This window comes from Spinacia oleracea, chromosome 3, assembly GCF_020520425.1.
Source record: "Spinacia oleracea cultivar Varoflay chromosome 3, BTI_SOV_V1, whole genome shotgun sequence".
Taxonomy (NCBI): domain Eukaryota; kingdom Viridiplantae; phylum Streptophyta; class Magnoliopsida; order Caryophyllales; family Amaranthaceae; genus Spinacia; species Spinacia oleracea.
The window spans coordinates 158,684,218-158,704,292 of record NC_079489.1 but is presented as its reverse complement, the minus strand read 5'-3'; the positions used below and the strand labels follow the sequence as shown (position 1 = coordinate 158,704,292).

Sequence of the window (20,075 nt, the reverse complement as noted above, 5' to 3'; positions counted from 1 at the left end):
CGCAGCTCGCTTGCTGCCCACACGCGACTGCCTTGGCTCGCCCCTCGCCCATGCCCATCCGTTCATTGCTCGTGGCACACGACACAAGGCAGGGCTGCTGCCTTGCGCTCGTGCACTACGCCCTTGCTCATTGCATTCGTGCCGCACGGGCGACGAGCTCCCTTGCTCGTCGTCGCATGCCCGCATTATACAACACCCCTTAAGGGTAACACGAAGCGTCCATTGCTTCGTGCGTGCAAGTTATTTGAACGAATCGCATAAAAATTTAAAATTTATATTTAAAATTAATGACAAATTAATAAATAATATTAATTTCATAATTTTAGGGCGAAAAAATCGAAAATTTATTATCCAATTGATTTCCGATTGATATGGATTCAAGTCTAGGTCATAAAAATTTAAAATTTATCGTAAATTTACAATTTTTATGGTGGTTTTTAATCATAGGTTTCTAATTAAATTACAATTAATTATGAAAATCAAATTAATTCTAAATTATTCTAATTTTCAACAAATTAATCATAATTACAAATTAGATTGCATAATTAACAAGACTAGGCATTCAAACTTGTTAAACATATGCAGTAGGTCAATCAAAAATTCAAGATTTATCAACAAGAATCGCAAATATTTAATTTAACATCTTAAATTTACGAAATTTTGCATCCGAAAAACTAAAACCTTCGAAAAGTCATAGTTAGGCTTCGAATTTGAGAATTCTGGGTTCGGCAGAAAAATACTATTTTTGTCAAAATTTTAGAATGCCTTTTACATGCGGAATTGACACAAAAATCACTCAATTCGGATGAGTAATGAAGAAACTGCCGAAAAACTGCGTACATATAATTAAATAAACGCATTTTGCAATTAATTAACAATTACGAAAATTAATCACCCCTTTTAATTCTTGCAAATTTGTAATATTTAACCATGTTCATGCAATTTAGATTATGAAAATAATAAGGGGCTCGTGATACCACTGTTAGGTTATGATACATATGACATTTACATAAATCATGCGGAAACAACCATTAACCCAGGAAACATATTATTTACACATAATCATTTAGCATAGTTTAGATGCATACTCTTTGTTGCGTGCCTTCCCTAGCTGCGCCCGAACCGAACAAGAACAAGTCTTTTAGGACTCCAAGTGTCGTCCCTCCGTAGAAAGTCCACAGCACGTCCGGATCCGCCTTAAGATTGACCAACTAGAATCGCCCTTAAGGTACTCAGAAAATTCGGCACTTTTGGGGCAAGATGGGTGTTTGAATTTTCTCTCAAAAACTCACTTTTGAATACTTTGAAACTTGTATATAAATTATGACCCCTAGGCCTTTATTTATAGAGTTATGGAAAAGGAATCGTAATCCTAGTAGGATGCGAATTAATTGGAATTAGAATTCTACATGAATTCTACTTAATCAATTTATCCAATAGGAATAGACATTTAATCATACATTGACTCTTGCAGATTCAGGAATCTCGCATGAGCTCAAACTCACACACACACGGCAGCCACAAGGGCTGCCCACGCATGCGAGCAGCAGCCCACGCAGCGCGGCCCACGCATGCGCGGCCTTGTGCGCGCTGGGCTGTGGCGTGCGTGCTTGCTGGGCGATGGCCTGGCTTCGTGCTGGGCCTTCGTCCGGCAGGCCTCGTCCGATGCTAATTCGTACGATACGCTTCCGATTAAATTTCCATTTCCGGAATCTATTTCCGATACGAACAATATTTAATATTTCCGATTCCGGAATTAATTTCCGTTTCGAACAAATATTTAATATTTCCGTTTCCGGAATTATTTTCCGATTCCGGTAATATTTCCGATTCTGACAATATTTCCGTTTCCGGCAATATTTCCGATTCTGGTAATATTTCCATTTCCAACAATATTTTCCGATACGTACCATGTTTCCGTTTCCGGCAACATCTACGACTTGGATAATATTCATATTTCCGATACGATCCATATTTCCGTTTCCGGAGTATTCATTTCTTGCCTGTGACGATCTTAGCTCCCACTGAAACCAAGATCCGTCGGTTCCGAATATTCATAGATGGAGTATTTAATGCCATTAAATACTTGATCCGTTTACGTACTATTTGTGTGACCCTACGGGTTCAGTCAAGAGTAAGCTGTGGATTAATATCATTAATTCCACTTGAACTGAAGCGGCCTCTAGCTAGGCATTCAGCTCACTTGATCTCACTGAATTATTAACTTGTTAATTAATACTGAACCGCATTTATTAGACTTAACATAGAATGCATACTTGGACCAAGGGCATTATTTCCTTCAAATTGGTCATCTAACTTCTTTCCAACAAACTTTTGAGGAAAAGGGGAGAGGAGGAGTAGGGAGAGGTAGAAGAGTAGCCTCCGTTGGCTTCACACCATCGCTCACGTCATCAACGTGAGACTTCTCTTCCCCCACATCATAGTCCGTAGACTCATTTCCCTTAGATTCTTCTCCCCTAGAACAAGGAGCGTCAATTAACTTAGCACCATCATCTAAAATCTTCCCACTCCTAGTCATGACCGCATACATTTTCTTAGGAGGTTGATCTTGGGGTGGGAGACTAGTATGCACGTGATTTTCCTTGATGGTGCTAGCAAGTTGTGTTAATTGAGTTTCGATCATTTTCAAATGAGTATTGGTTTGCTTGAATCCATCCTCAAACTCAACATTTTTCTTGGCTTGCGCCCCCACGAACGACTCGATAAGAGCCTCAAGGTTAGACTTGAGAGGCGGGAGTGGTGGAGGTGCATTGCCATAACTAATAGGATTTTGTGGGTATTGATTTCCATAGGTCCTTGGCCCATTGAATCCGGGAGGAGGAAATTGAGAACTACCATATTAACCTCCCGGGTTCAACGGATAGCCTCCACTAGAAGCACCCCTATATTGCCCATAAGGATAGTTGTAACCCCCTCCACCTTGGTGGTTAGGGTTATAACTACCTTAATTGTATTGATTTTGATTTCCAAGGCCGTGAGATTGACCATAGGATGCTTGACCTTGATAGCCTTGCGCCCTATAGTTACCTCGGCCTTGATTATCAAACCCACATCCTTGGCCGAAGCCTTGGGAGGATCCACTTTGATAATTAGCATGCATTGGGGGGCCTCTAGGTGCTTGCCTATCAAAGTTTTGGTTTGGGGGGCCATCATATCTAGGCCTTTCATTCATAGCATTTGCATATTCCACATCAAATTCTCCTTCATAAGAAGGTCCATAATCAACATATGAAACATTATGCAATAAATGGCACATACTAGGGAAATGTCCATGCTCACCACAATTTTCACAAAAAGAAGTATCTAAAGGCATGGTGTTGTAGGAACTCACCTTGCTCTTCCCCTTAGTGAGAAGAGTAGCCGATGGTGGATGAATTGTCGATGGTGATGGAGGTTGACTAGGAGCACTCTCAAGCTTCTTGAGCCTTGATCTAAGCTTCTCAATTATATGCGCTTGCTCCATTGCATAGATCGACCCTTTGCCATCCTCACCGTTTCTCTTGCAATCATAATTCCCAGTCCCCACGTGCCATGCTTGATAGTTTTGCACGACATCCTCTATGATCTCCTCTATTTGGTCCTCCGTCTTATTCATAATTGGACCACCCGCCCCCGCATCAAGACTCGTTTTGGAGGTTGGGCACAATCCCAAGTAGAAAGTTTGGAGGAGGAGCCACTTAGGGATTCCATGGTGAGGGAACTCCCTTTGATATTCTTTCAACCGATCCCATGCTTCAAATAGAGACTCATCCCGCTTTTGCTCAAAAGATTGGATCTTATGACGGTACTCCTTCCCGTGCGAATAAAACTTGCTCAATAGTGCACTTGTCACTTCATTCCAAGTCCGAAGTGAGTTTGGCTTGACCTCCTTGTCAAGACAATCGCTAGCACGCCCTAAGAGGGAGAAGCGGAATAGCGTCAACCTTATGTAATCGGAAGTCACTCCATTGTGCTTAATGGTATCGCAATAGTGCTCAAATTGTTTCAAGTGTTCATGTGGTGATTCACTACTCTTTCCGAAAAATGGGTGACTTTTAACCAAATTAATCAATGCGGGATTTATTTCAAAATTGTTTGCATTGGTAGTCGGCGCTTGAATGCCGCAAGTCGCCTCAAAGGCCCCCGGATTTCCTAGGTTCTTAACCGGAAGAGTCATTCTCTCAATGGTTGGATCTACTGACTCTTGATCCGTAGCTTCACTCAAGGGTTCGAATCTATTATAGCTCGACGAACGGGTCCGGATACGTCTCAAGCTTTGCAAAGTCCTCTCTAACTCTAGGTCGAGAGGGTAGATAGGACTATGACGAGTTCGTCCCCTATTTTGCATACAAAACTTAAACAACCCGTGAGCAATGAAAAGGAAAAAGTAAAGCAAGAATGAAATGTTTTTGGTATTTTTCTTTATGGTTAAACTAGACTCAACTTAGCTGAAAAACAAAAACCGTTCCCCGGCAACGGCGCCATTTCATAGAGGTATTTTCCGTGTCGTTAAACGAAACATACCCTATCAAACAAAATTTATAAACACCTCGCTACCAACTATATGAGTTATAGTGGAAGTTCGAGGTCGTCCCAATGAAACGGAGAGTAATGAGTCACTTAGTTAAGCTAGCTTAGAAACGAGATTGAAGTTTGATTATGAACTACCACGCTATGCTATTTCAACTAGATTATCAAATAAGGAAAGCGGCTAGGGAATTGGGGATCGACTAGGGACAATTGGGGAAGGACGAAGAGTCACACATAGAGATGTCGCAAGGACTTGACAATTAGGGGGAAAGCAACAAATGATGCGCTCACCACCTCTCGGATAGACCACATTTAGTTCTCTAATCCTAGGAAGAGCTTTCACATGATCCCTAGATTAAGTCACTAGCAATTACAATTAGCTCTTCACATGCCACATCCTAATTCACAATCTCTTGCCAAATTAATCATGAAGCACTCCAATCAATCCTAGTAGAACTAGCATTTGCAACTACCAATTCAACTAGTCATGGAATTCCTAAGCATCAAATCAAGTTTAATCACAACACTAACATGCATATCCCTTCAATTTCCCCAAATTAATTCCCAAGCTTCACCCCTATCCCTAACCTAAGAATCTACTCACAATTCATATTTCTAGCTAATGAAATCAAGGAGTAAGAGCAATTGGCCATTGAATTGTAAATTTAAATTGAAAGAAAATTGAAATTAAAATAATCAACAAGTAGATAATCAATTGAGAATTATGAGATGAAGAGAATCAAGCAAAATGTAATTAAAGCATTCAAACATTAAAGAATTCAAGAATCAAAAGAAGCAATTAAGAATTGAATTGAAAAGCATTAAAGAAATTAAGAGTTTAGAGAATTACAAATGAAGCTTCCTCCAATTGATGACTTTCTCTCTCCTCCAAAGCACAAAACTAAGAACTAAGCTCTCTAGAGTTTCTGAAAACTAATTTTGATATTCTAAAATCAATTCTCTTCAAATAAAATCAATAAAGCTATTTATATGTTGATATGTGTGTTTTATATAGAGTTTTACGCCCGTCCCTTAGTACTTTTATGCATCAAATGAGCTCTTAGGAGCCGTTTTTAGTACTAATCTGTGTTATTGAGTGTGCCTTGAGTTTCAGGATTACTTAGTGAGAAATTGACCTTTTTACGCTCGTTTCATGGTGATATGGGCCACTACACGATCCCGAGGAAGTTCGGGACGACTATCGTCGGCTTTCGGGAGCCTAGGATGCTTATGGTTGAGCCCCGGAAGTTAGACTCGGTGATATGGGCGAAAGATGATGCTTTTTGCAAATCGCCCTTTAAGCAATGGGCGAAATGAGAAGACCGGGCAAAGAAAGAGGAACCTGGAGCTTTCAACACGGGCCCGATCGGCGGGCTTTGCCTGGTCCGGATCGGGCGGTCAAACTGGGCGTCATTCTGGGCATTTCACAACCGTCCGATCGGGCGGATTTTGGCCCGATCGGGCCGACTATCGAGCAGAATGCCCGATCCGGCGGACCTTCGCCCGATCGGGCTACGCCAACCTATGATTCTTTTTCGCGATTTTTAATTTCGGTTTTGGGCTTTATTTTAGGCAAACTATAAATACTAGCTTCTTTTATTTTTAGTGGTACCTTATTTTCTAGTATTGAACACTGAGTTTATTTCTCTTACTTAGTTTATTCCTCTCAATTTGTTCCAAACACTAGTTTTTATTTTCAATCAAAAATTCAAGCTTTCATATTTCATTGTTCTTCATTTAGGTATTGCTTCTTACATTGATTTATTATTTTGCTTTAATCATGTTTTCAATAGTATTAATTGCTTTGTTTATTGGTAATATGTGTGAGTAGTGTATTTTCTAGGGTTTGGAGATCCATGAATTAATATGAAGGGATGATTGAATGTCGTTGATTGTTAGTATTGTGGTTAATTCCTATTGATTGGTTCTATTTACTTTGGCGCCGTTGCCGGGGAAACGGTTTTATTTTCTGTTATTAATTGTTTATTCTAGATTATTGTTTGTTACTTCTCAAGGAACCCCCGTTCCTTGAGACCGGATCTCACGCCTATTTGTAGTTTCTTTGTCTATGCCCAGGACCGTAGGTACTAGTAATCTTACTCCATTCGATCCTGAGCCCGAAAGAACCTTTCGTAGACGAAGAAATTTCATTGCACAGTGTGGGAATTACTCTGATTCTGATCATAATATTGGCGGTCTTTTTCCTTCAGATACAGATTCAGTTTCAGAGATAGATTTGGGTGACGAAACACCACCACCACCTGAACCAAGGCTTACAGAATACTCTAAGCCAAGTTTGTTTGTGCTAACCAAGGCAATCATGCCTTCTATTGCAGCTGGGACTTTCAAGATTGAGCCTGCATTGATTAACATGATTGAGAGACGCCAGTTCGGTGGGGAAGTAGGTGAAGACCCAAATCTTCACATTCAGTCCTTCATCCAATACTGCTCTACCATTAAGTAAAAGGGATTGACTCCGGAACAGACTATGGAGATGCTTTTCCCGTTCTCTCCGAGTGGGATGGCAAAGTTGTGGATCAATGGGTTGAATCGAGCAGCCATGAAAGTTACCAACTGGGAGTCTTTGGCCCTTGCGTTTTATGTGAAATATTTCCCACATGAGAAGACAGCTCGTCTGAGGAGCCAGTTAATTTCCATTACTCAACAAGCAGATGAGAGTTTGTTTGAGGTCTGGGAGAGATTCAAGGATTTGCAGAGAGAGCGCCTACACCATGGTTTGAGTGATTGGTTCTTGATTCAACAATTTTATAATGGTCTGGGTAATGAGTCTAGACTTATTCTGGATTCAGCTGCTAGTGGGAGATTCATGCAACTTGCTGTGACTAGAGCTATGGAGGTGATTGAGGAGATGGCCATTCATAATGCCCAGTATGGGAATCTTAGAGGCCTATCTAACAAGGGTGGTAAGCATGACTTAAATTCCATAGAACAATTAACTGCCCAATTGACTGCTTTACATTACAAGTTTGATAATATGCAAGCAGCAAATACTCAATCTGCCCAACCTGTTAGTGTAGCTGCAATGAATTTTCAAACTGTTAATGTCTGTGATAGTTGTGGGATCTCTGGTCATTATGAACAGGAATGTCGGAGCTCTATTGAACAATGTAATGCATTCCAGGCCTACAAACAGAATAACCCGTACTCCAACTCTTACAATGAGGGGTATAAAAACAATCTCCTACTATCATACATGAGTACCAATATTCAGAAGCCCCACCAGGTCCAACATCCACCACCACATCAACCATACCAACCACCACCACAACAATCATACCAACCACGGAACAACTACAACCAACAGTCTAGTGGACCACCTGGGTTCCCTAGACAACACACATCACCTCCACCACCACAACCTCAACCCACACAGTGTGACCCTATGCTAGTAGAGATGAGGAATATGATGTTGCAGATGCAGAAGTCTCTGGGTGAAAAGGATGTTAAAATTGATGCTCTTACTGCTCACAATAAGATCATTGATACACAGTTGGCACAGATGGCTACTACTCTTGCAGGGAGACCCCCAGGTCAACTCCCTTCACAGCCTGAGAATAGAGAAACTGCAAATGCTATTACATTGAGGAGTGGTAGAGGTCGTGACGGTCCTTCTATGCCCGTCGAGGTTGATTCTGAGGTGTCTGCTAGTGGTCTGGTTAGTGAGGAAACCCCAAAGGTAGTTATGGATGGCGAGGAAGCTGAGAAAGTAGTCTGTGAAAAAGAGGCTACAACTGAGGTTAAGAAGGGGACATATATTCAAGTACCACGCATTGTACTCCCCTTCCCAAACCGGCAACTCAAGAATAAGCTAGACAAATAGTTTGGCAAATTCTTGGAGGTGGTCAAAAAATTGCAGGTAACGGTTCCTTTTACTGGATTAATTTTACAGGTTCCTGCATATGCAAAATTTATGAAATATATTTTGACCAGGAAACGTGCTTTTTGTGAGGTAGAGAACTGTGCTTTTACTGAGGAATGTAGTGCTTATTTACAGAACAAGTCTCGACCTAAACTTAAAGACCCCGGGAGTTTTTCCATCCCAAGTAACATTGGCACCGTTTTTATTGATAAGGTTTTATGTGATTTAGGTGCTAGTGTGTATGTTATGCCTTTGTCTGTCTGTACTAAATTGAACATGGGTGAGCTTAAGGTTACTAATATCACTCTACAAATGGCTGACCGTTCTGTTAAATACCCCTTAGGTGTTTTAGATGATGTTCCCGTTAGAGTAGGTAAATTTTATATACCTGTGGACTTTGTAGTACTAGACATGCAAGAGGACTCCCAAATTCCCATTATCTTAGGTAGACCCTTCCTTCACACGGAGGAGGCGGTCATTGATGTTAAAAGTGGGAAATTGACTTTGTCTGTTGGGGATGATAAGGTGACTTTTAATCTGAATAGTGCCTTAAAGAGTCCCATGCTAGAGGAAGAACAATGTTATCTAATTGGTGTAGTTAATTTTATTATGCGAGATAACGTCTCCCAAGTTCTCGAAAGGGATCCCTTGGAGGCAGTGCTTTATTGTGAATCTTCTGCAGGTGATACCAGTTCTTGGAGTGCTGAAGTGGATGATCTAGAGTTTGCTCTTGATGGTGGAGAGTCTGAACCCGAGGAGAGCACCGAATTGAGGAGGTTAGTTCGGACGGTCTGTTATGTCAAAGGTAAAAAAGCCCGAACTTAAACCTCTTCCTGCTAATCTTAAATATGCATTTTTGGATGATGAACAACTTTTCCCTGTAATTGTCAGTACTGCACTTGATGCAGACCAGTTGTCCCAACTTCTTACTGTGTTGAAAAAGCACAAAAAGGCCATTGGGGACAGTATTGATGATTTAAAGGGTATTAGCCCTGATTTTTGCATGCATATGATACATCTAGATGATAATAAAAAACCATGCATTCAACCCCAGCGTCGTTTGAACCCCATCATGCAAGATGTTGTAAAAGCTGAAGTAATGAAATTGCTTGATGCGGGTATTGTTAATGTTGTGTCTGATTCTAAGTGGGTGAGTCATGTTCAGGTAGTGCCAAAGAAAGGGGGGACGACTGTGGTTGGGAATGAGAAAAATGAGTTGATCCCAACTAGGGTAGTTATAGGTTGGCGCATGTGCATAGATCATAGGCGCCTGAATGTTTCTACTAAAAAAGACCACTTTCCCCTTCCCTTTATTGATTAAATGTTGGAAAGGCTAGCCTGTCACAAGTTTTTCTGTTATCTGGATGGTTATTCTGGCTTTTACCAAATTCTCATACATCCAGAGGACCAGGAAAAGACCACTTTCACCTGTCCCTATGGTACTTTTGCACACCGCAGGATTCCCTTTGGTCTGTGTAATGTGATATGTGTGTTTTATATAGAGTTTTACCCCCCCGTCCCTTTGTACTTTTATGCATCAAATGAGCTCTTAGGAGCCGTTTTTAGCACTAATATGTGTTATTGAGTGTGCCTTGAGTTTCAGGTTTGATTAGTGAGAAATTGGTCTTTTTAGACCCGTTTTATGGTGATTTAGGCCACTACACGAGCCCGAGGAAGTTCGGGACCATTATCGTCGACTTTCGGGAGCCTTGGATGCTTACGATTGAGCCCCGAGAGTTAGACTCGGTGATATGGGCGAAGGATATTGAAGATTGCAAATCGCCCTTTGAGCTGAGGGCGAAATGCAAAGATCGGGCGAATTAAGAAGGAATCAATGTTGTGAATGCGCGCCCAATCGGGCGGCCATCTGGGAGCTACTAGTGCCTTTCGTAAACCGCCCGATCGGGCCGCCTATCGAGTACATCGCCCGATCGAGCGAAGCGACGCCCGATCGGGCGACGCCAATCTCCAGCAGTTTTTCGCGAAGTTTGTTTCCGTTTTTTAGTGTTATTTTGGGCAGACTATGTATACTTAGCCCTTTTATTTTGAGTGACATCCATTATTCTAGTTTTCAATACTTAGTTTATATTTAGTTTTCTCTCTGTTTTGTTCAAACACCTAGTTTTTAATTCCAAGTAAAAATTCAAGCTTTATTATTTAATTGTTCTTCAATTCGGTATTGCTTCTTACTTTAATTTATTTTATTCTTTTAATCATGTTTTCCATTATGTTAATTGCGTTTATTTATTATCATGAGTGAGTAGTTCAATTTCTAGGGTTTAGGGGATCCATGAATGCATGATTGGGATTATAAGTGGACTTGATTATTGATTGATTGATTATAATTTCTATAGCTTATTATTATTGCTCGTCAATTCTGTTCGGCCGGACTTTTTTTTATTAGAGTTTGATTAACCTTAGATTATGCGCCGAGAGGTATAAATCTGATGTTTTTGGTCTGTGGCTTTTAGATAGGAATTATTTCTAGTACATAGCGAGAGCCTGCTAGTTGTTTTATCCTAAGGAATTCATAAGATTCGAGATATGCATGTTTTCCTAGTTATGATTGTTAATTGATTGTTAATGTTCGTTGTCCAATCCCGGTCTGCATTTGTGGTGAACCGCTGCCCCAGATTCCCTTAATATTGTTATTTTCCAATTTAGCTTAGTATACAAACCAATTCAAATCTTTGATACCAATAGTCTAGATTAGTTAATTAGTAATAGAAAGAACACTGTTTCCCTGTGGATTCGATCCTGACTTCCCTTTGCAACCTAGATAGTGAACTTAGGTTTATTTTTGATAAGGTGATACGACTTTAGCCTGTCAAATTTTGGCGTCGTTGCCGGAGAAACGGTTTTATTTTCTGTTATTAATTGTTTTTCTAGATTATTGTTTGTTACTTCTCAAGGGACTCCCGTTCCTTGAGATCGGATCTCACGACTGTTTTCTAGTTTTTGCTTGTTTATGCCCAGGACTGTCCATACCAGCGATCTGACTTCGTTCGATCCTGAACCTGAACGGACCTTTCGTAGACGACGTAGATTCGTTGAACAGTTGAGAGATTTTTCGGACTCTGAATCTGACCATCTGATTGGCAATTTATTCCATACAGATTCAGAGATGGGTGACCAAGCACCACCACCCCCCACCTGTGCCAAGGCTTACAGACTATTCTAAGCCAAGTCTGTCTGTGCTTCCCAAGGCGATCATGCCTTCTATTGCGGTCGAGAATTTCAAGATTGAACCCCAGCTGATAAATATTATTGAGAGACACCAATTCGGTGGGGAAAAGGGTGAAGATCCTAATCTCCATATTCAGTCTTTCATTCAGTATTGTGCTACCATTAAGCAGACGAATTTAACACCAGAGCAGACTATGGAAGGCAAAGCTATGGATTAATAGTCTCAACCGCGCAGCTATGAAAACCACCGATTGGGATTCTTTGGCTCTTGCTTTCTATGTGAAGTACTTCCCACCTGAGAAGACGACTCGTCTGAGGGGAGAGATAATTTCCATTACCCAACGAGCAGACGAGAGTTTGTTTGAAGTCTGGGAAAGGCTCAAGGATCTGCAGAGAGAGTGCCCACACCCTTGTATGGATGACTGGTTCTTGATCCAACAATTTTACAACGGTCTGGGTAACGAGTCTAGACTTATTCTAGATTCTGCTGCTAGTGGAGGGTTTATGCAACTGGAGGTGCCTAGAGCTTTAGAGGTGATTGAGGAGATGGCCATCCATAGTGCCCAATATGGGAATCATAGAGGTTTTGCCGACTGGGGTGTTAAGCATGAGATGAATTCTATTGAACAGCTTACTGCTCAGCTAACTGCCCTACATCACAAGCTGGATAATATGCAAATCGCATCTTCCCAATCCACCCAACATGCTAGTGTCGCTGCAATGAGTGCCCAATCTGCCAATGTCTGTAATAGTTGTGGGATGCATGGTCATTATGCACAGGAATGCAGTGAAGGAAATAATGCCCTTGGTCCAAGTATGCATTCTATGTTAAGTCTAATAAATGCGGTTCAGTATTAATTAACAAGTTAATAATTCAGTGAGATCAAGTGAGCTGAATGCCTAGCTAGAGGCCGCTTCAGTTCAAGTGGAATTAATGATATTAATCCACAGCTTACTCTTGACTGAACCCGTAGGGTCACACAAATAGTACGTAAACGGATCAAGTATTTAATGGCATTAGATACTCCATATATGGATATTCGGAATCGACGGATCTTGGTTTCAGTGGGAGCTGAGATCGTCACAGGCAAGAAATGAATACTCCGGAAACGATGATATTGCCGGAAACGGAAATATGGATCGTATCGGAAATATAAATATTATCCAAGTCGTAGATGTTGCCGGAAACGGAAACATGGTACGTATCGGAAAATATTATCGGAAATGGAAATATTGCCAGAATCGGAAATATTGCCGGAAACGGAAATATTGTCAGAATCGGAAATATTATCGGAATCGGAAAATAATTCCGGAAACGGAAATATTAAATATTTGTTCGAAACGGAAATTAATTCCGGAATCGAAAATATTAAATATTGTTCGTATCTGAAATATATTCCGGAATCGGGAATTTGATCGGAAGCGTATCGTACGAATAAGCATCGGACGGGGCCTGCCGGACGAGGGCCCAGCACGAAGCCAGGCCATCGCCCAGCAAGCCAAGCGCGCCACACGAACAGCCAAGGCCACGCCAGGCCCAGCGCAAGGCCAGGCCCAGCAGGCCGTGGCAGCGCGCACAGCGCGCGCAGCTACGAGCAGTGGGCTGCGAGCATTGCCGCAGCTCGCGTAGGCTTGTAGCTCGCGTGGGCCGTGCGGCCGTGTGGGCTGTGCGCGGGCATGGCCTGCACGCTTGCGGGTCATGCTCGCGTAAGTGTTTGTGTTCGCATACGAAACCTAAAACGTGCAGAGTTCGGTTAATGATTAAATTCCTAATTCTATTTGATAAATTAATTAAATAAGAGTTTTATTATAATTCTAATTTAATTAATTCGTATCCTAATAGGATTCCAATTCTCTTTCCATACCCCTATAAATATGTGGCCTGGGTTCACAATTTATAACGAGTTTTCAAGTATTCAAAGTGAGTTTTTGAGAGAAAAATTCAGTCACACATCTTGCTCAAAAGTGTCGAAAATTCTAGTACCTTAAGGGCGATTCTAGTTGGTCAATCTTAAGGCGGATCCGGACGTGCTGTGGACTATCTACGGAGGGACGACACTTGGAGTCCTAAAGACTTGTTCTTGTTCGGTTCGGGCGCAGCTAGGGAAGGCACGCAACAAAGAGTATGCATCTAAATTATGCTATATGATTATGTGTAAATAATATGTATTCCTGGGATAATGGTTGTTTCCGCATGATTTATGTAATATCATATGTATCATAACCTAACAGTGGTATCACGAGCCCCTTATTATTTTCATAATCTATATTTCATGAACATGGTTAAATATTACAAATTTGCAAGAATTAAAAGGGGTGATTAATTTTCGTAATTGTTAATTAATTGCAAATTGCGTTTATTTAATTATACGTACGCAGTTTTTCGGCAGTTTCTTCGTTACTCATCCAAATCGAGTGATATTTGTGTCAATTCCGCATGTAAAAGGCATTCTAAAATTTTGACAAAAATAGTGTTTTTCTGCCGAACCCAGAATTCTCAAATTCGAAGCCTAACTATGACTTTTCGAAGGTTTTAGTTTTTCGAATGCAAAATTTCGTAAATTTAAGATGTTAAATTAAATATTTGCGATTCTTGTTGATAAATCTTGAATTTTTGATTGACCTACTGTATATGTTTAATAAGTTTGAATGCCTAGCCTTGTTAATTATGCAATCTAATTTGTAATTATGATTAATTTGTTGAAAATTAGAATAATTTAGAATTAATTTGATTTTCATAATTAATTATAATTTAATTAGAAACCTATGATTAAAAACCACCATAAAAATTGTAAATTTATGATAAATTTTAAATTTTTATGACCTAGACTTGAATCCATGTAAATCGGAAATCAATTGAATAATAAATTTTCGATTTTTCGCCCTAAAATTATGAAATTAATATTATTTATTAATTTGTCATTAATTTTAAATATAAATTTTAAATTTTTATGCGATTCGTTCATATAACTTGCACGCACAAAGCAATGGACGCTTCGTGTTACCCTTAAGGGGTGTTGTATAGTGCGGGCATGCGACGACGAGCAAGGGAGCTCGTCGCTCGTGCGGCACGAATGCAATGAGCAAGGGCATGGTGCACGAGCACAAGGCAGCAGCCCTGCCTTGTGTCGTGGGCCACGAGCTATGAACAAATGGGCATGGGCGAAAGGCAAGCCAAGGCAGTCGCGTGTGGGCAGCAAGCGAGCTGCGCCACGACGCGCACTGCCTCGCGCAAGCACGCGCAGCCTCGCGCGCAGCGAGCGCAAGCTCGCGTGCCACGAGCGCTGCGCCCAGCGTTGAACGCGCGCAATTGCTCGCGCACAGCGAGCGATGGCTCGCGCGCACAGCGAGCGATGGCTCGCGCGCACAGCGAGCGATGGCTCGCGCGCACAGCCAGCGATGGCTCGCGCGCACAGCGAGCGATGGCTCGCGCGCACAGCCAGCGATGGAGCGCGCGCGCACAACGAGCGATGGAGCGCGCGCGCGCAGCGTGCGCTGGCGAGCGCGCACATCGAGCGATGGCTCGCGTGCTTCGAGCGCTGGCGCGCGCACAGCAAGCACCACAGCGTGCGATGGCTTGCGATGGAGATGCAGCAGCTATGCGACGAGCGCATGGGCTGCGCGCACATGGCCAGCGATGGCTGTGTGCGTGCGGCCCATGGGCGTGCAATGCGTAGGGTGTTTGCGTTGCGATTAGATCGTTTTGAATGTTTAATTTGAAATTTTTCAGTTTACGTAATTTTAATTAATTTTAAAATTAATAATTTAAATTATTTTCTTGGATTTTAATTTTGAATATTGTAATTATAATAAATTTAATTTCTTCTAATTATTTTACTAAAATTAAAATCATGAATTAATTTAAATACGACTGAAATTAAATTAAACTTTTTGGATTCAATTATAAATTTATATGAGCTTTAAATTTTAATTAAATTTGTATGTTTCCGGTTAGACTTGAAATACATTTTTATGTTTAAAATTAGTAAAGCATATGAATTTATTGGTTTAAGTGGGAGCCCTTTTAGTCATAAAACTCTTGATTAGGTCTACAAATCCTTAAGGTTAAAACAACTTGATTAGAATTAATAAGGACTGAATAATTGGTAGATTATTGGTGCCCTTGATTAATTGCTGCAAATGTTTACGTGATGCATAATGTGTTTTACTAACCAGCTATGTGGGCTATTCATGATAATGAATGGGTGAATGGTATATATTGTATATGTACTGTTTTGCAGGTTATGAAGTGACTAGTATGGCCCAAATAGGATAGAAAATATGGTCTGCGTACCATTAATTTGAATGTAATTGGTCTAAAGTACCAAAGTTATTTTTTCAATTCAAATATGGTCTGCGTACCATCAAATAGTTGTAATTAGTTATAGCTTATCCTATTTGAAGAAAATGGTGCCTCCCACGGAGATTTTCAAGACGGACTTTGAAGTCAAAGCTTCAAGATGAAGTCGGGCCATACTAGATCACATTTATCTTATGCATGTTTTAAGTTATTTATTGCTTTTAAATATGTCTTAAAATGCATGAGATCAAAAGCTTGATTATGTTGCATGATTAAGGATTTTAGTTCACTTAAAATCTAACCAACATAGTAAGAGCCTTAAGTTCCAAAACTTAAAAAAAAATTGAGTTAAAAGGTGCCATGCCAAAATATACACTTGCTTGGATATCCTTTACATCAATCTAGTAATAGTTTTCGCTCAGCGAGGTGTTACTTATTGGTCCTAAAGGGGCAAGGTACACAAATAATTGTGAGTACATGTTAGTTTTGGTGAAACTCAACGATATAAGTAAGGAGTCCTTTTATGTCGTGGCAAAATCGATAGGTTTACCTAATAAGTTCTTAGACGTACCTATCAACCAAGAATAGTTTCTAGACTATTAGCAAAAGGCTTTTGCTTACCTAAGATGTTCTAGGATTAAGTCGACAAACTGTGCTTAGTTCTTCAATGATTTTAGGATCTTGGAATCATTTTATTCACACCTGCCGGAACACATAACTTGAATAAAATGCTTAATAAACATTGAATTATGCATGTATGCTAGAATTTAAGTTTATTAAGAGAAACTGTGAATGGTTATTTATTTGTTTATTCTTTTCAATTGTAGTTTTTAATATGGCAAACAACAATTCATTCAACATTCGATCAATTCTCGAAAAGGAGAAGTTGAACGGGAAAAACTTCCTTGACTGGCAAAGGAACTTGCAAATAGTTCTTATGCAGGAAGAAAAGGAGTATGTCCTAGATGAGGCGATGCCCGAAGCCGCAGGCGACGGGGTCACTCAGGCAGCCCTCAATCGTTGGATTGATGCCAACAAGGATGTGAAATGTCTAATGCTCGCCACCATGAGTGCAGATCTGCAGAAAACGTTCATCAACTCAGATGCTTTCACAATCATCAGTGAGTTGAAGAACATGTTCCAAGATCTGGCTCGAGTCGAAAGATTCGAGACTCATAGACAAATTCTTAAGACCAAGCTTAAGAAAGGCGAGCCCGTAAGTCCACATGTTCTCAAAATGATTGGACTCATTGAGAATATGAGTCGGCTGGATCAGCAATTTTCTCAGGAAATGGCTATAGACACCGTCCTCCATTCTCTTCATAGCGGGTATGATCAGTTCAAACTGAACTACAGTATGAATAGTCTGGACAAAACGCTCACTGAGCTTCACGGTATGCTGAAGACCGCTGAAAAGACGCTCAAAAGTGATAAGCAGGATGTGCTTATGGTGCGTGGGGGCAAGTTATAGAAATCTGGAAAGAAGAGGAATGCTAAGAAAGGTGGCAACAAGGCCAGCCCAACTAAGCAAACTGGCGCCAAATCTGTAAAGAGAAAGGTCAGTCAACCCACTTCTGAATCCGAATGCTTCTACTGCAAGAAGAAGGGGCATTGGAAGAGAGATTGCTTGAAGCTAAAGGAAGATCAGAAGAACGGAACAGTCGTTTCATCTTCAGGTATTTTCGTTATAGACTGTATACTTGCCAATTCAACTTCTTGGGTATTAGATACAGGTTATGGCTCACACTTATGTTCCAATCCACAGGGACTAAGAAGAAGTAGAAAGTTAAGCAAGGGTGAAGTCGACCTACGAGTGGGAAATGGAGCACGGATTGCTGCATTAGCTGTAGGAACTTACTATTTGTCGTTGCCCTCCGGGCTAGTTTTGGAACTGGAAGAATGTTTCCATGTTCCAAGTCTTACTAAAAACATCATTTCAGTTTCTTGCTTAGATGCTAAGGGATTTTCCTTTTTAATAAAAGACAATAGTTGTTCGTTTTATTTTAAAGAGATGTTTTATGGATCTGCTAGATTAGTCAATGGACTTTATTTATTAGATCACGACAAACAAGTATATAACATAAATACCAAAAAGGCCAAAAAGGATGATTCAGATCTCACCTATCTGTGGCATTGTCGATTAGGCCATATAAACTTGAAACGCTTAGAAAGACTTCAAAAGGAAGGAATTCTAGAACCATTTGACTTAGAGGATTATGGTAAATGCGAATCATGTTTACTTGGCAAAATGACAAAGAAACCTTTCTCTAAAGTTGGAGAAAGAACAAATGAACTATTGGGTTTAATCCATACAGATGTATGTGGACCAATGAGTACAAATGCTAGAGGTGGTTTCAGCTACTTTATCACTTTCACTGATGACTTCAGTAGGTATGGTTATGTCTACCTAATGAAGCATAAGTCTGAATCCTTTGACAAATTCAAGGAATTTCAAAGTGAAGTAGAGAATCAATTAGGCAAGAAGATTAAGGCACTGCGGTCTGATAGAGGCGGTGAATATCTGAGCTATGAATTTGATGACCATCTGAAAGAATGTGGAATTCTATCAGAATTGACTCCTCCTGGAACACCACAATGGAACGGTGTATCGGAACGGAGGAACAGAACCTTGCTAGACATGGTCAGGTCAATGATGGGTCAGGCCGAACTTCCATTAGAATTTTGGGGACATGCACTAAATACAGCTGCACTCACTATAAATAGAGCTCCGTCTAAAGCTGTCGAAAAGACTCCATACGAATTATGGTTTGAAAAGCCTCCAAATGTGTCTTTTCTTAAGATTTGGGGATGTGAAGTATACGTCAAGCGATTAATTTCAGACAAACTTCATCCAAAATCTGACAAATGTATCCTAGTGGGCTATCCAAAGGAAACAAAGGGGTATTACTTCTACAATACATCTGAGAACAAGGTGTTTGTTGCTCGAGATGGTGTCTTTTTGGAGAAAGATCACATTTCCAAAATGACAAGTGGGAGAAAAGTAGACCTCGAAGAAATTCGAGTCGAACAACAAACTCTAGAGAATGCTCAAGATGACATTCAGGATGAAACTCAGAGATCTTTAGAAGAATCTGGTGAGAATCATGGTCAATCTAGAAATGTTACCCCGCGTAGATCGCAAAGATATAGATCTCAACCGGAAAGGTACTTAGGTATTTTGACGAACGAGAGCTATGACGTTCTATTACTTGAAAGTGATGAACCTGCGACTTACAAACAAGCTATGACGAGCCCTAGCTCCAAGCAATGGCAAGAGGCCATGCAATCTGAATTAGACTCCATGTCTGAAAACCAAGTATGGGATTTGGTCGATTTGCCAGATGGCTACCAAGCCATTGGAAGCAAATGGGTTTTCAAACTGAAAAAGGACAAGGATGGGAAACTTGAAGTTTTCAAAGCTAGATTGGTTGCAAAAGGTTACAGGCAAGTCCACGGTGTGGATTACGATGAAACCTTTTCACCAGTTGCAATGCTAAAGTCTATTCGGATAATGTTAGCAATCGCTGCATATTACGATTACGAAATATGGCAGATGGATGTCAAAACTGCTTTCTTAAACGGCGTTTTAACAGAAACTGTGTTTATGACACAACCTGAAGGTTTTGAGGATCCAGAGAATGCTAAAAAGTTATGCAAGCTAAAGAAATCAATCTACGGATTGAAGCAGGCATCCAGGAGCTGGAATATACGTTTTGATGAAGCAGTCAGTGACTTTGGTTTCATCAAGAACGCAGACGAATCTTGTGTATACAAGAAGGTCAGTGGGAGCAAAATTGCTTTCCTAGTATTATATGTCGACGACATATTACTTATCGGAAATGACATTCCTATGTTGAACTCTGTCAAGATTTGGCTTGGGAAATGTTTTTCGATGAAAGATCTAGGAGAAGCACAGTACATATTGGGCATCAAGATTTACAGAGATAGATCTAAAAGGATGATTGGACTTAGTCAAAGCACTTATATCAATAAGGTGCTTGATAGGTTCAAGATGGCGGACTCCAAGCGAGGCTACCTACCCATGTCTCATGGAATGACTCTAAGCAAGACTCAGTGCCCAAAAACACTTGATGAGCGTAGACGAATGAATGGGATTCCATATGCATCATTGATTGGTTCAATAATGTATGCTATGATATGTACACGCCCGGATGTTGC

The 20,075-nt window shown here is 40.6% G+C and overlaps 2 non-coding genes across 2 annotated transcripts; one reads left to right on the top strand and one right to left on the bottom strand.

The window, feature by feature from the left end:
* The first annotated feature begins 3,704 nt into the window (after positions 1 to 3,704).
* LOC130471060 (small nucleolar RNA R71) lies at positions 3,705 to 3,810 on the top strand. The gene has a single exon (XR_008931748.1). It is a non-coding gene; the product is annotated as a small nucleolar RNA R71 (small nucleolar RNA).
* A 3,352-nt stretch (positions 3,811 to 7,162) lies between these two features.
* LOC130471139 (small nucleolar RNA R71) lies at positions 7,163 to 7,269 on the bottom strand. Its single transcript, XR_008931805.1, has one exon. It is a non-coding gene; the product is annotated as a small nucleolar RNA R71 (small nucleolar RNA).
* Positions 7,270 to 20,075: the final 12,806 nt, after the last annotated feature.